This window comes from Arvicanthis niloticus, chromosome 20, assembly GCF_011762505.2.
Source record: "Arvicanthis niloticus isolate mArvNil1 chromosome 20, mArvNil1.pat.X, whole genome shotgun sequence".
Lineage (NCBI taxonomy): Eukaryota > Metazoa > Chordata > Mammalia > Rodentia > Muridae > Arvicanthis > Arvicanthis niloticus.
Window position 1 is genome coordinate 50,262,528 of NC_047677.1, and position 15,247 is coordinate 50,277,774.

The window sequence follows — 15,247 nt, forward strand, 5'->3', positions numbered from 1 at the left end:
CTCTTTCCTTTCTGCTTCCCTCCCTCCTTTTATTCTGCTCCTCCTTTTCCCTCCTCTTCTACTCTTTTTGTCTACCTCTTCTTCCTCCTTCCTCCCCTCCTTTTCCTCCTTCTTGTCTTCATCTCCTTCTTCATATTCCTCCTCTCCTTCATCCTTTTCCTCCTCCTATTCCTCTTTCTCCTCCTCCTCTCTCTTCTTCTTTCTTTTTTCTTCCCCTCTCTGCTTCCTCCTCCTCACCCTCCTCCTCTTCCTTTTTTTTTTTTTTTTTGGTTTTTTTTTTTTTTTTTTTTTTTTTTTTTTTTTTTTTTTTCCGAGACAGGGTTTCTCTGTGTCGCCCTGACTGTCCTGGAACTCACTCTGTAGAGCAGGTTGGCCTCGAACTCAGAAATCCGCCTGCCTCTGCCTCCCTAGTGCTGGGATTAAAGGCGTGCGCCACCACCGCCCAGCTACCTTCCTCCTTCTCATGTTGGTAGGACTTCACTTTGTTATTTGCTGAGACAGTCTCCCTGAGTGATCCAGATTGATCTTGAGCTTTCGGTCTGCCTATTTTATTCTCCTAAATGCTGGATGCAAGGTTGTTTTGTTTGTGACTTTCTTGGTTTCACAGATGCTTTTCATGGGTTATAAGAAACAGCCACGTATGGTAGTATGCCTGTAACCCTAGCAGTAGGAGGTGGGAGAAGCAGGGGACCATTGCCAACTCAAGGCCAGTTGCCAGCTCAAGGCCAGCCGAAGCAACATAGTGGCACTGTCACAGACACTGGAAACAGCTGGGGTGGGAAGATAGCTTCAGGGGAGCCCACAGGCGTTGGCAGAGAGTAGGCAGTGCTAGCCACACAGACTCTTCTATTTGCTGTAGGCTGCATAAGCCTGGGCTTTGTGTATGACACAGAGGAGGTGGGATCTGCCAGACATGAGTTCCAGTTAAAGCCAGACTGCTTGTGACAGAAACAGGACATTACGGCTCCCAATGGCCTCAAGCTGTCTGGCCTTCACAGGCATGGGTATGTGTTATGTCTGCATCTTGGTGACAAAAATCCCTGACGAAGGCTTGAGGAAGAGTTAATCCTGGTTTGTGGTTTTAGAGGTTACAGTAACCCATCACGGTGGCAAGGGCATGACAGAGTTCATGGTGGCGAAATCTGACTAGGAGGTGAAGATCAGAAATCAAGGCTGGAAGCAGGGATGACTCTAACCCCCTAAAATTTTGTCGGCCATGTCCCATGTCTGAAAGACTCACTATCCTTCAACTTGAAGAATCCTCCTGCCTTAAGATCCCATATACTGGGATTATAGCTATGTTCATATCACTGCACCCTGGCTTTCTTTTAAAACTGTCAAGTAGATTTTATGATAAAAAATGGTTTTCAGAATTTAAGATGATGACAAATGTGGTCACATGTCTTTAGTCCCAGCGCTTGAGAGGCAGAGGCAAATGGATTTCTAGAACTTGAAGGCCAGCTAGAGCTACATAGTGAGACCCTATTTCAAACAAAACAAAACAAGAAAAATTAAAATGAAAACTGGGCATGGTGATGTGTGCTCATCATCCAAGCATTTGGGAGGCCGAGACAGGAGAAGCCTTGTGAGCTAGAAGCCGTCCTAGGGTTCCCAGAGAGACGACATCTCAAAACAAACAAACAATTTAAACAGCAGTAATAAATGCATCAGATTGCTCAATTCTTCTCATTCTAGGACAGCTGAGGATGACAGGAACAGCCTGTAACCCAGGCCTGAGCTGAGAAGGACAGGCATACTTCCCAGCTGCCTGTCCTTGTGTCCTGAGGGTAACTGGAGAGGACACCAGGCTGTGTATCCTGATGATAAAGGTCAGCCCCATTGCTGGAAAGTTCCTATAGTCTGTCAAGGAGCACTCATTCAATACCTGTATAACAAACACTGGGCTTTGCCAATGAGCAGGACCATGCTTCCTGACTCTTCAGTGAGAAGCATGAGTTTAAAAGCAGGTGTGTGTGTGTAGGGGTATGTTCGTATATGTGTATGTAAGTATATGTGTGTGTGTGTATGTAAGAATGTATGTATGTATGTACATGTGTATGTTGGCACACTTGAGTGCCTTGCCATATACATAGAAGTCAGAGAACATGCAGGAATCCATTCTCTCTGTCCACCATGTAGATTCAGTACAGGGATCGAACACATCAGTCTTGGAGTCAGGTGCCCTAACCCACTGAGCTATCTCAACGTCCCATTAACCAGTTCTTTGGTCACTACAGGCAAAACCATATTATAGACTTCAGGGGGCTTCAGATCCCTTGGAGTTGGAGTGACCGGAAGTTGTGAGCTACCTAATGTAGGCGCTGGGAACTGCACTCCGGTCCTTTGGAAGAACAGGAGGCTCTCTTAGTTGCTGAGCCACCTCTCCACTCCCAAATTAGTTTTTCTGGCAGTATTGGGAAACCTAGACCTTCACATGTGCTGGCAAGAGCTCTGCTGCTGAACTATAGACACAGCCATGTATTTATTTATTTATTTCCTGACATAGAGTCTTGCTGTATAGCTCAAGACTCTATGTATGGCCTGGAACTCTACATCTAGAGAAAATGGTTTGGAACTTGTGGCAATCCTCCTGCCTCTGCTTCCCAAGTGCTGGAGTTACAGGCATGTGCTCTACACTCAGCTTCTTTATTTGCGTCTGTATTTATTTACCCGAACAATTGTGTTGGTATGTTGTCCAGGCTGGCCTTGAACTTGGGAACTTAAACTTGTTGTATTAGGGTCGTCTAGAGGAACAGAAATTATAGAATGAATCTGTGTATAGGAGGGGGATTTATTAGAACGGCTTGCAGACTGTGGTCCAGCTAATCAACAATTACTGTCTACCAATGAAAAGTGCAAGAATCTATTAGTTGAACCTGAGCTTATTGGGGCTCACAGAGACTGGATTGCTATCCATAGGAGTGACCTGGGTCCTCTGTACATATTTAACAGTTGTGTAGCTTAGTCTTCTTGTGGGACTCTTTAACAGTGGGAGCAGGGACTGTCTCTGACTCTGTTGCCTGCCTTTGGGACCCTTTCTGTCTACTGTGCTGCCTTGTCTAGCTTTCATAGGAGAAGAGATGTACCTAGTCTTACTGCAGCTTGATGTTGCCACGGCTGGTTGATATCCATGGGAAGTCTGTCTTTTTCTAAAAAGAAATGAAGAAGGAGTAGATGTGGGGTATGAAGGAAAGGTGGAGGGAAGGGGCTGGGAGGAGAAGAGGGAGGAGGAGACTGCAGTCGGAATGTAAAAATAAATAAATAAATAAAACAATCCAGTGGTTGTTCAGTTCATAATGTCTCAGCTGGTCTTCAGGAAACACTGGAATCCTGAAGAAGTCGGTTCTTATGCCAGTTCAGGAATGAACTTGCCACCGAGGTGAGAGCAAGCAGGCAAAGAGAGCAAGGTTTCGTCTTCTATGTCCTTTGTATAGGCCGCCAGCAAAAGTGGATCTTCCCGCAAAGATCCAGTTTAGAAATGGGTCTTCCTACTTCAATGATCTAATTAAGAAAAAAAAAAAAATCCTCACAGCTGTGCCCAGCCATTTGGGTTTTAGTTGATTCCATGTGTAGTCAAGTTGGCAACCACCAATAGCCACAGCAGGTACATCCCCAAACTTTCATGTTTCTGGAACAACAGCTGTGTGCACTGGGACTACAGGTGTGTGTACTGGAACTACAGCTGTGTGCACTGGGACTACAGGTGTGTGTACTGGAACTACAGATGTGTGCACTGGGACTACATATGTGTGCATTGAAACTATGGGTGTGTGCACTGGGACTACAGTTGTGTGCACTGGGACTACAGGTATGTGCACTGGGATTACAGGTATGTGCTTTTCGAGACAGGGTTTCTCTGTGAAGTCCTGGCTGTCCTGAAACTCACTCTGTAGACCAGGCTGGCCTCGAACTCAGAAATCCGCCTGCCTCTGCCTCCCAAGTGCTGGGATTAAAGGCGTGCGCCACCACCACCCGGCCCTTCCACTTAATTTTAAATCCTCTGAACAGGATCTTTTGCATGCTAAACGTTTGTTTGCCTTTTGTTGTTTATTTTTTTATTGATGCATAACTGAGGCACAGCAAAGCATGTGAATTTTTTTTAAAAGATTTATTTACTTATTGTATACGAGCACAACACTGTTGCTGTTTTCAGACACACCAGAAGAGGCACCAGATCCTATTACTGATGGTTGTGAGTCACCATGTAGTTGCTGGAAATTGAACTCAGGACCTCTGGAAGAGCAGTCAGTGCTCTTAACTGCTGAGCTATTTGTCTAGCCCAAAGCATGTGAATCTTAAAGTGTGCAGCTTGTGTGGCTTCTCCTGATGTGATAGCATCCAGAGGCTTCTCTCCTTCCTCTTTCCAATCAATATGCAGCACCCGTTTCCTCCCCTGACCAAACAGCCACAGTTTCCGCTTCTCTCACCACAGATTGGTTATGCCTGGAAGGTTTCTTTCTTTCTTTTTCCATCTTTTAAGACAGAGACTTATTGTGTAGACCCAGCTGGCCTTAAACTCACAAGAGATCTGCTTGTTTCTGTCTCTTAAGTATTCAGATTAATTTCTTTTTTGAGAGGCCAGGAAAAAGGGTTAAGACAAGGTTTCCTATGTGGCTCAGGCTGGCCTTGAACTCATAATCCTCTTACCTCAGCCTCCCAACCTGGAAAGGTCTCTATTAAATGTCTGTCTTGGGTGCTGCCAGCCTGACCATCTCTTGAAGGAGACACCAACACCTATTGGCAAATGTCACTCTGAGAGGCTGGTGAGAAAAGTGGGGATTCCTGAGTCCTAGTAAGCCAACCTCACAGCAGCTCAAAGAAAGAAAGAGCTTCAAACTCAAGTGGGAGGGGTAGTTCTCCCAACCAAAAGACAGGGATTCAGCCTTTGTTTATGACGGTTGCTGAATATTAAACAAACCACATAGCTGTGAATCTTGGCCACCAAATATGTAAACTGAGAACAGTCATATCTGCATAAGCTGGTTATTCTCACATGCACAGTCCCTGACACTCAGGAGGCATCAGGAGGCACGGGAGTTCAATGCCAGCCTTGGTGACAGAGTGAGTTTGAGGCCAGCCTGGTCTGTACAGCAAGTTCCAGCATAGCCAGAGTGACACAGCGAAACTCTGCCTCAAACAAACAAAATACAAAGAAAAGAGAAAGAGGAGGAGAAGGATCAACAGAGTTTATGAGGGAGGAGGAAAGCAGGGTGAGCCAATGAGAACAGATCAACCAACAGCCAAGGCAGATGGAACCGATGCTGTTTAGCTGTTTCACCACAGGCAAGTAACTTGTCATGCTGGGGCAGCAAAAAACAAGCTTGGCTATCGGCACTTACTCCTCAGCCTCCCACCCGTCAGACTTGAGGCCTGAAGGAAGGGAGTCTTCAAGAACAAAGGGAGAAAGAACTCAGTCCCCCACCCCCAACCCCACGGAGTTAGAAGGGATTCCTGGATAACTGGGAGTCAGCCAGAGCAGGGTTCAGGAAGGGGAAGAGGGCCAAGAAGCAACAGGAGCCCAAGGTGGAGGCAAGGGGCATCAGGAGAGGCCACAGAGAACTCAGATCCTGATGCAGACTCTAGGACTCAGCGCGTGTTGTAGACTTGGGACCTGCTGCAGACTCCAGTACGTTTAAATGTTGGTCTTCCTGTAGATGGACTAGCAGAGATCTGGGATGTCATAATGAAGAAAATAATGTACTCAGATGTTAGTTAAATTACCCTGTCTGCTGTGCGGACAGTGCGGAGCGGTTGGGGTGGGGTGTCTCTGAATTAGGCTGAACGTCACACACATTCAGGCATGCAAAGAGATAAGGTAGCCTCTGGAGAATGCACTAGTCTGAGTTTACTGAATCTGCTGCAGGCCAGGCATTATTTTATGTGGGCTGGTCTGTCTTGTCTCTTCCTGTCTCTCCCTCCTCTTCTCATCTCTTCCCTTCTTCTCCAACTTCACCTTATCTCTGCAGGATCTCATGTATCCCAGGTGGGACTTGAACTAGAGCTCCTGAGTTTCTTGCCTCTACCTTTCATGTGGAAAGATGGACACCACCATATCAGGCAATATTTGTGAGTTTGTTTGTTTTGAGACAGGATCTTACTATTTAGCTCAGGCTGGTCTTGACGTTGCAGTTCTCCTGCCTTAGTCTCCCTAGTTTTGGGATTATAGGCATGTTTCATTGTGCTTGGATAACTCTCTGAGTTATCTTTCATATTGGTTCCCCCAAATAACTATATTAGTCAGACATGATGGCATTCACCTTCTCTAATGCTTGGAAGTCTGGGGAGGGAGAAAAAAAAAACAAAAAACACTGGAGCCCCTAAGCAGGAGACCAGCCTTGGTAACCCTGTCCCAATACAAAAACATAAATGAAAATGAACCAATTGTACTAATTCTGCTCCTTTACTTGTCACAGAGATCTGTTGGGCTCTGCCTCCTGAGTACTAGGATCAAAGGCATATGCCACCAAGCCTGGCACAACAGGTATTTTTAATCATTTGTGTGTGTGTGTGTGTGTGTGTTTCTGTAGTGACAAGTTTGGAGTTTTGATTTCTCTAAAAAACACAAATATTATAAGAATATGTTTTCATTTTAATTCCACGTGTGGGATCTGGTGCTGTTTCAGGTTGTCCACAGCAGCTGACTATGATTTGCCTCGTACTCTAGCAGGGGCGTGGTTTTGCCAGCTGTAGTTAGTTTCTGGCAATGTGTGATATTTGGAATTGTGGGGACTTCTCAGAGGGTCCGGAGAGATGGTGTGGGTCATTGGTTGCAGTTTGTTAAGAAGTTGTGTGCAAAGAAGAAAGAAGAAATTAGATAACCTGATGGCAAAGAGCAAACTTGCCCCAAGGAACTCAATGCTCCTAACCACCAGGAAGTAGTCTAAGGATAACATTGACCCCCTCCCTTCTCCTTTATACTTTTTCCTCTCTCCTATCAAGTATTAGAGGGTTGAAAGGATGAAAGAAAAGGGGTGGAGAAGGGTGGGAGAAAGAACAACCCACAAAGAAGCCAATGCCTGTGTGCTCTGGGCAGAGGTCAGAAGTTGACACTAAGTATCTTTTTCCATCACTCTCCACCTTATTTTTTGAAACAATGTCTCTCACTGAATCTGGAGCTCCCTGATTTAGCAAGACTAGCTGGCTAGTGAACTTCAGGGATCCCCTCTGTCCCAGCCTCCCAAGCAGGGAGGCATAGGTATATACTGTTACATCCAGCTTTATATAGATGCTGGGGATCTGAACTCAGGTCCTTAAGCTTCTGTAGCAGGCACTTTATTCCCTGAGCTATTTCTCCAGCTCAAGCTGGCTCTGAATTCATGGTGTTCTTGTCTCCACTTCTTGAGCATCTGCCTGTTGGCTCATTATAATCATTTGGGCACGGAAGTCAAATAGCTGAGCGGGTCATGGGCAGGATCCCTCTTCGCGTGGAACAGGCTGCCTGACTCCGGAACAGCGCCATCATCCTCTCTCCTGCCTCCTGCTTCTCTGAGGAAGGCAGAACTCTACAGTGCACTTCAGTGTACTTCAGGCTATGAAAGCACTCACACAGATGACGTCACTCCAGCCGTGCAACTGGGAGAAGGGAATGATTGCTAATAGTTGAAAAAAAAATATTATCAAAAGAAGTGTAGTGATTTGTCAGAGGTCAGATCCTGGTGGAAGAACTCCTCTTCAGACTTACATCTTCTGACTCGGCATCCAGTGCTCAGCCTTGCAACATTAGTCAGCTGACGCAATCAGCCTTGAACCTCACACGTGGCACCAGGCATGAGGTCAAGGCCAGAGCTATTTCCCTCCCCCCCCCCCCCCCCCCGGACTGCTCACCTTCCTTCTGTCTAGGAAAACACTTTTCTGGGCTCAGAGAGAGGGGAGGGGGCAAGAGGGATCGGGTCACAGAGAAATAAGGGATTGGCATCAATTTCCTTTTGTTGAGCAATGGTTTCCGCCATCTGGACACGTCGTGACGTCAGCTGTCTGGATTTCAGCCACGGTTCTGTGGTTCAGGCGCCCAGGAAGTAGACTTCCGGCTAGAAAGGCTCTGACTTGGAGGAGGAGCCTCGCAACTTGTAAAGACAGAAATCACTCCAGGGAAGGTTTCACTGTAGGAGAAATCAGGTTCGGTGGCCAAGAGGAGCTCAGGGGGTCGGTCCTTGGTGAGGGGGCAGGAACCTGAGCAAGAGAGGAATAATGTCTTCATCACAGTCGATTTTTGTGACTAATAGACTCAAGTACATTGGGAGTGGGTGGAGGAAAGGTAAGCAAAGCCAGGGAAAAAGACACAAACTGAAGGTAAACACAGGCCAAGAATAGAAGCCTGATCCTAACCCTGGAAATCATTGCAGGGACACTAAATCCTCAAGAGAGCGGAGCTGGGCTCCTGAATAACTTCACTTTTGGAATTTCAAAAGTGAACCTTAGAAAGACAACTAAGCAACAGATGAATTAATTAAGCCGAAAGCTAAGCTGTACCCTCTCCCTTCTTTTGTCTCCATAGTCCCCAGACCTGGTTCCTGAACCAGCTTACTCACCCTGACCCTTCTAATTTTATCTCTTGTGGTCCTCACAGTGATGGTGGGAAGGAAAAAATAGATGCCTTTATTTACTTACCTTTTTTTCTCTCTCTTGAGACAAAGAGTTGATTTGTAGTCTAAGCTAGCTATAAGCTCACACCAATCCTCCTGCCTCTGCTTCCCAAGTGGTGTCAGCATCATTCCAGCCTATGTGTTTTAATGCAATAACGCATAGGCAAACAGACAGTTGAGTGGCATTGAGCCTGTCCTTACTGTGAGCAACTCTCAGCAGACTCCCCTTTGAGATATTATAGCTTCCTACTCAGGACCCTAAACATGCTAGCCCAGAGCCCTACCACTGAGCAACTCCAGACTCTATTTTTATTTCATACATATGGGTGTCTTCTTGCTTGCATACATATGTGTGTATGATACCCAGGGAGGTCAGAGAAGGTCTCAGATCCCCTGGAGCTGCAGGTGGTTGTGAGCTGCCCAGTGTGGGGGCTAGGACCTGAGCTCAGGTCCCCTGACTGACAGAGTAGCAGGAGCTTTAACCATTGAGCCTGACAATGGCCCCAGTTTGCCCTTTTAGAGGGTAAGTGAAGTTTGAAACGTATTCATAGAGTAGCCGTTGTAGATTGTAGCCATTGCCACAACTGACTTTAAAAAAAAAAGATTTATTTTGTTTGTATGAGTACACTTAGCTGTCTTCAGACACACCAGAAGAGGACATCGGATCCATTACAGATAGTTGTGAGCCACCATGTGGTTGCTGGGAATTGAACTCAGGACCTCTGGAAGTGTAGTAATTCCATTACACTTAAAAATTAGCTGCCCTAGGACACATCCCAGGAGGAGCCAGCACATTCTTGGTTGGAGGACACCTGCTGGATTAACATTCAGAGGAGGAACGGAAAAAGGCTGATTAACATTCTTCAGACCACAGGGAAGGGAACCCACCTGCAGGTGGAGAAGGCCCAGAGCATGTAGACACATTCTGCAAGACAGACCAACCCTTGACACTTACAGACAAGGGAGGTCCTTGGCACCTCATTCCCCAAAGACCAATCAGTTTAACAGTCACACTGTTCTGCCAATCATATTGTGCCTAGTCACTGTCCACCTTTTAAACTGTATAAAAACTGTTCTTAGCTTTAGCTCAGGGTTCCTCTTGCCTGCGTGTGAGAGAACCCCAGTGCACTGGTTATTATCGTTATATTATCATTAAACCTCATGTTTTTGCAGCGAATCCCCTGTCTGTGTATATTTCTGCAGGAGCGCATCCCCTGGTTTGGATCTGAGTCCAACAGAAGAGAAGTCAGTGCTCTTAACTGCTGAGCTATCTCTCCAGCCCCCACAACTGACTTTAGAACATTTTTCTTCTCCTCAAAAGACCACATACAGAGCTGAGTGTGATGGCACGGGCATGCAATCCCAGGACTTGAGAAGCTGAGGCAGGAGAATTGCTCTGAGTTGGAGGCTAGCCTCAGGTACATGAACAAAAAGGGCTACACAGAATCACAGGAACTTTTCTCACAAGTCTTTTCTTCTCCAGCCCCAGGCAACTCCCTTTGTCTTGACAGATCTGTGTATTCAGGATGTTTCAGGGTTCATCCCTGTTAGAGCGTGTCTCTCCTGCTCAACATGCTCACTGGGTGGCTCTACCACGTCTTTACCTGCCCATCCCTCTGGCCATTTATTTTGGGTGATGGTTCATCTTCACAATCAACTTGTCTGGGTTAATGTGAGAACACACCTCTGGGTGTTTCCTGGAAGGGCTCAGCAAGAAGGAAATGCAGCCTGAAAGTGGAGAGCACCAGCCCTTGGGCTGGTCCCGGACTGAATAAAAGAGAAATCAGAAATGGTGGAATTCCTCTCTGCTTCCTGACTACGGACTGACACAGCATGATCAAGCACCCCATGTTCATGCCACCCTGCCTTGTCTGCCATGATGGGCTGTATGACATCACATTTCAGCTGCAGTGAAGAACACTCACTGCTCTGGGACATCCTACAGACTGAGTGAAGCATGTTTGCTTGTCCTGGGAGGAGGAGGAGGAGTGTTTCTAGGTCATGTTAGGTCACATGTTTGCTCCACGTTCAGCCTTTTACAGAAATTCCAGTTTTCAGAGTTCTCACTAACAATGGGGATGATTTGACTTCCCCAGGCCGTCCTCCCTCTCCTCACCCTCTGGTCTCAGAATGTAGCCCAGGCTAGCCTGTAACTAGTGATCCTCCCCACCTCATCCTCCCAAGTAGCTGAATGGTAGGTACCAGCCATAGTGTTCAGTTTCTCCTTTGTGTGGATTGATACGTTTGAGTCAGGTGTGGTGACGCATAGTCCCAGTCCTTGAGAGGTAGGGGCAGAAGGAGAGACAGTCCAAGGACAGACTTAGCTACATAGTGAGTTCGAGTCTTAGCTACATGAAATCCAGTCTCAAAACTAGAGATATTTGTGTTTTTCATTGATTTGTGAGGAAGGATCCTTTCTTTGTTTCTTTGTTCCTTATTTAATGTCTATGAGTGTCTTACCAGCATCACATGCATGCAGTACCTACAGAACCCTGAAGAGGGCTGGCATTACCTATGGTTGTGAGCCTCCACGTGGGTGCTGGGAACCAAATCCAGGTCTTCTGCAAAAGCAAGCAAGCGCCTTTGACTCCAGCCCCGAGTAAGGGCTCGTCTGTGGTATGATGTAGGGTCTGAGTGTTTCCTTCGCTTGTGCCAATCCAATTGTCTCAGTATGAATATGCTTGTTTTATGTATTCTTTTGAGACAGACTATTGCGCTGCAGCTCTGTGTGACCTAGAGCTCACTGTGTAGCTCAGGCTGGCCTCAAACTTGCAGTGATCCTCCTGTCTCTGTCTCCTGAATGCTGGAATTGCAGGTGTGAGGTACTTTTAAAAGATCGTCTCTAAGCTGGTCTCTAACATAACAAACTTTTCATCTTTTTAACGCTGTCTCCCCAGTTGCTCAGGGTTACATACATGAGTTGTGTTCAGTAAATACAGGCGTGTCAGAGACTCAGCCAAGTAAAACAGCTGGGTGGGTCAGGCAGCTGGAAAGTGTCACAGATGGCTCAAACACAGTTCTTTCTTTTTCCTGGATATAAGGTCTCTCATAGTCCAGGCTGGCCTCAAACTCCTTATATATCTGAAGATGACTTTGAACTGATGATCTTTCTGCCTGTACCTCCCAGGTGCTGGCATTACCGATGTGTTCCACTATGCCTGTCTTAGTTAGGGTTTTACTGCTGTGAACAGACACCATGACCAAAGCAACTCTTATAAGAACAACATTTAATTGGGGCTGGCTTACAGGTTCAGAGGTTCAGTCCATTATCATCAAGGTGGGAACATGGCAGCAACCAGGCAGGCATGGTGCAGGAGGAGCTGAGAGTTCTACATCTTCATCTGAAGACTACTAACAGAATATTGCTAGCATGAGGCAGCTAGGATGAAGATCTTAAAGCCCACACCCATAGTGACACACCCACACCAACAAGGCCACACCCACTCCAACAAGGCCACACCTTCTAATAGTGCCACTCCCTGGGCCAAGCATATAGAAACTACCACAATGCCCATTTTATGTGGTACTGTGACTTGAACCCAGGGCTCCCTGCATTCTAACTGACCAATAGACCGTACTATCCACTATGTTCCAGCCTCAGTCCTCATTCATTTTAATTAATAGCTCTTGTACATCGAAGTTTCTGATGCTTTCTTATGTTACCAAAAAACCCTTTGCCACAAGACTGGATCTCCCCTCAAACCCTGTCTTCTGTCTCTATGTCTCTCAGAGCAGAGATTCTCTCTTGGTGAGCAACTCCTGTCCTTTCTGACTCCTCCTCCCCCATCCCAGTCTGTGAGATGAAGCTTCCTTGTATGGCGTGCTGTTGCTGGAAGGTTCTGCTAGATGTCTGACCAGAGCTCAATGTTCTACATAGTCTGCCATAAATCCCAGTGTCTGACAGGCCTTGGTTTGCTGCCCTGGTGTTCAAGGTATGCAGACAGCTTGGAGTACTCTGCCAGGCATGAGCAGAGGCCTTGGGTAAACCGACACCCTGCTTCTGCCTGTGGCACAGTGTGTCCGTTTTTGGACACAGTTTCTCTGTCTCTGAAAAGAGTGAAGCCAGGTCACATCAACTGCAACTGCAAAAAGTCTGAACAGCTGGGCCTGGTGGGATACACCTGTAATTTCAGCACTGGGGATGTAGAGGCAGGAGGATAGATCCAGGACTCCGTGCGTGTGTGTGTGTGTGTGTGTGTGTGTGTGTGTGTGTGTGTGTGTGTGTCTAGGATCAAGCAGGGAGGACAGAGGACAACCTGTGGGAGTTGGTTCTTGCCTCTCACCGTGTGGGCACGGAAGACTGAACTGAAGTCATCCGACTTGGTGCCAAGTACCTCCACCTGCTGAGTCATCGAGCCGGGGTAAAGAGTTTCATGAATTCTATCTCTTATATGAGGGCGGGGAACAACCTTGGAAGAAAAAAAGTTCTGCTTAGAAAAATGAAAAGCGGGTAAGTGGCACATGCCTTTAATCCCAGCACTCAGGTGGCAGAGACAGGAGGGTCTCTGTAAGTTTCAGGCCACCTGGGGTTGGTTATCTAGAGATCCTGTCGTTTAAAACCAAACCAAACAAACATCTCTGCTCCTCCAAGATGTCCCCCTGCCACCTTGCCAGGGCCACACTCGACTCTTTACATTAGACTTTTGGAGAGTAGTTGCTTACACTCCAGGTAAGTTAGGCAATGCTGGGAGCTCACAGAGGCTGAGCTATGACTATGGTCTTCAAGTCATCGTCAGAGTGCTTCTACTGGTAGTTTTATCAACCCAGTTTGGCAGAGGAGGCAGGTGGAATTTACCTAAAGTTTCAGGTATTTGAGCTCCGGCTTTCCTGTACCCTCAAAGTTGACACTCGTGTGTGTGTGTGTGTGTGTGTGTGTGTGTAGACAGGTGAAGGTCAGAAGTCAACTCAGGTGTTGTTCCTTAGGAGTGAGACAGGGTCTCTCTTTGGGACCTGAGGCACACAGATTAGGTAAGGCTGCCTGACCAGCAAGCCCAAGGGATCTTTCTAGTACTGGGTTTAAAGTTCATGCTGTTCACCCCAGCTGTTTATGTGGGTGCTGGGGATTGAACTGTGGTCCCCATGTTTGTGTGACAATCACTTTACTGGGAGTGTACCAGCTCCCCAGCCTGAAGTTCACACTCTAAGGCCCAGCATTCAAGCAGGATAGCCCCATCTTCCAGTCAGTTCCAGAGGGTCTGTTACTTATTTTGTCAAGAGGGAGCCAGCTCAGACCAGCTGGTAAGTGGATTGTTTATACAATAGGGATGGGTGACCTCTGTGAACGAGGGGTCTCTGTCTCCCCCACAAGCTGATTTGCTAGCACATCATGAGTTTGTCTCTGGGACTGTAAAAACTCTAACAGAGCCTTGACCCTTTGACTCAGATGAGCTCATGAAGACAGGACTCACACCTGTGGTCCCACACAGCTAGTTGTAGTCTATGCTAGGATCAGCACATCTGCTGGGAAGGGAGGAAGTGTGTGCACAGGGAAGAGAAGCAGGCTGTAAAACACTGTCTATTTACATAGGAACACAGTGCCAGGGTTTTTAGTCATGGGAACTTCCAGGGGAGGCATCGAACCTTTTCATTAGAGATTGTTGGGGATATGGGGGTGCACAACACAGGCAGGGGTGATATCCTCTTCTGAAGAGTGACTGTAGACCAAAGTCTCTGCCCCCAAAAAACCACACCCAGGTCGTTTCTGCCTGCCAGGTAGTGCCTCTGCTGTGACACCCCCACCCCTACCCCCACCCCCCATCACCAGAGGCTACAGGATCTGTGTAGATCAGAGGCTGGAGACCTTGAGTTGTCAGCGTTTGGGGAGTGCAGGTGGACAACTCCTGGGTCAGTTTGGATGCTGTGCAGAAACATAGGCCTCCCTTTGTTGGGGGCCAGGGAGGGAGCATCTCCACGTGGAGGGCAAGCCAGGCTCACACTGTGACAGGGCCCCAGAGGTTCTCCAGACCTTTGTTTGCTTCAGTTAAACAAATCCAGCTTTCTAATAAATATACACTATTTAACATGTAAATGTACTCTCTGTGTGTGGATGTGTGGGTGTCACTAGAGGGTCAGAAGACAACTTCTGGGACTTGGTTCTCCCCCTTCACCATGTGGGGTACAAGGTTTGAACTCAGCTGTCTGACTTGACAGCAGGCAATTCTACCTAATGAGTGGTCCTGGCTTTTGTTCTGAGAAAGGGTCTCACTATATAGCCCAGACTGGCCTAGAACTTTTGGGTGATTCTCTGGCCTCTGCCTTCTGAATGCTGAGATCACAAGTGCATGTCACCATGCCTACCTGGCTCTCCCTGGCTGTCTATGCACAGTGACTCTGCAGGTACCCGGAACACCTAAGTAGTCTGTTCTTCGAGGCTCCAGAGAAGGAAAGCTAAAGTAAAGAATTAAGGTCACCCCCCAAGCATGGCAGGGACTGCTGTTCCTTGCTCCTGGCAGACAGCTCCCAGCTTCCTCCCCTACCCACGGACTAGAGTAGACATGACACGTGAGGAGCTCCCAGCCTGCGGCCTCAGTGCCCTCCTTCCCAGATCCTTCCGATCTTATTTCTAGATGTGTGACCTCGGTATATGCAGTGTATGCAAAAGAGCCTCCAGGTCACCCTCACACAATGGGAGGTAGAGTGGAGTGCAGTCACTGCAGGGTTGCTGA

The 15,247-nt window shown here is 47.3% G+C and overlaps 1 long non-coding RNA gene across 1 annotated transcript; it reads left to right on the top strand.

Annotated features, from left to right (window-relative positions):
* The first annotated feature begins 5,963 nt into the window (after positions 1 to 5,963).
* LOC143435253 (uncharacterized) lies at positions 5,964 to 13,262 on the top strand. The gene is made up of 3 exons (XR_013105389.1): positions 5,964 to 6,066; positions 6,414 to 6,481; positions 9,786 to 13,262. It is a non-coding gene; the product is annotated as an uncharacterized LOC143435253 (long non-coding RNA).
* Positions 13,263 to 15,247: the final 1,985 nt, after the last annotated feature.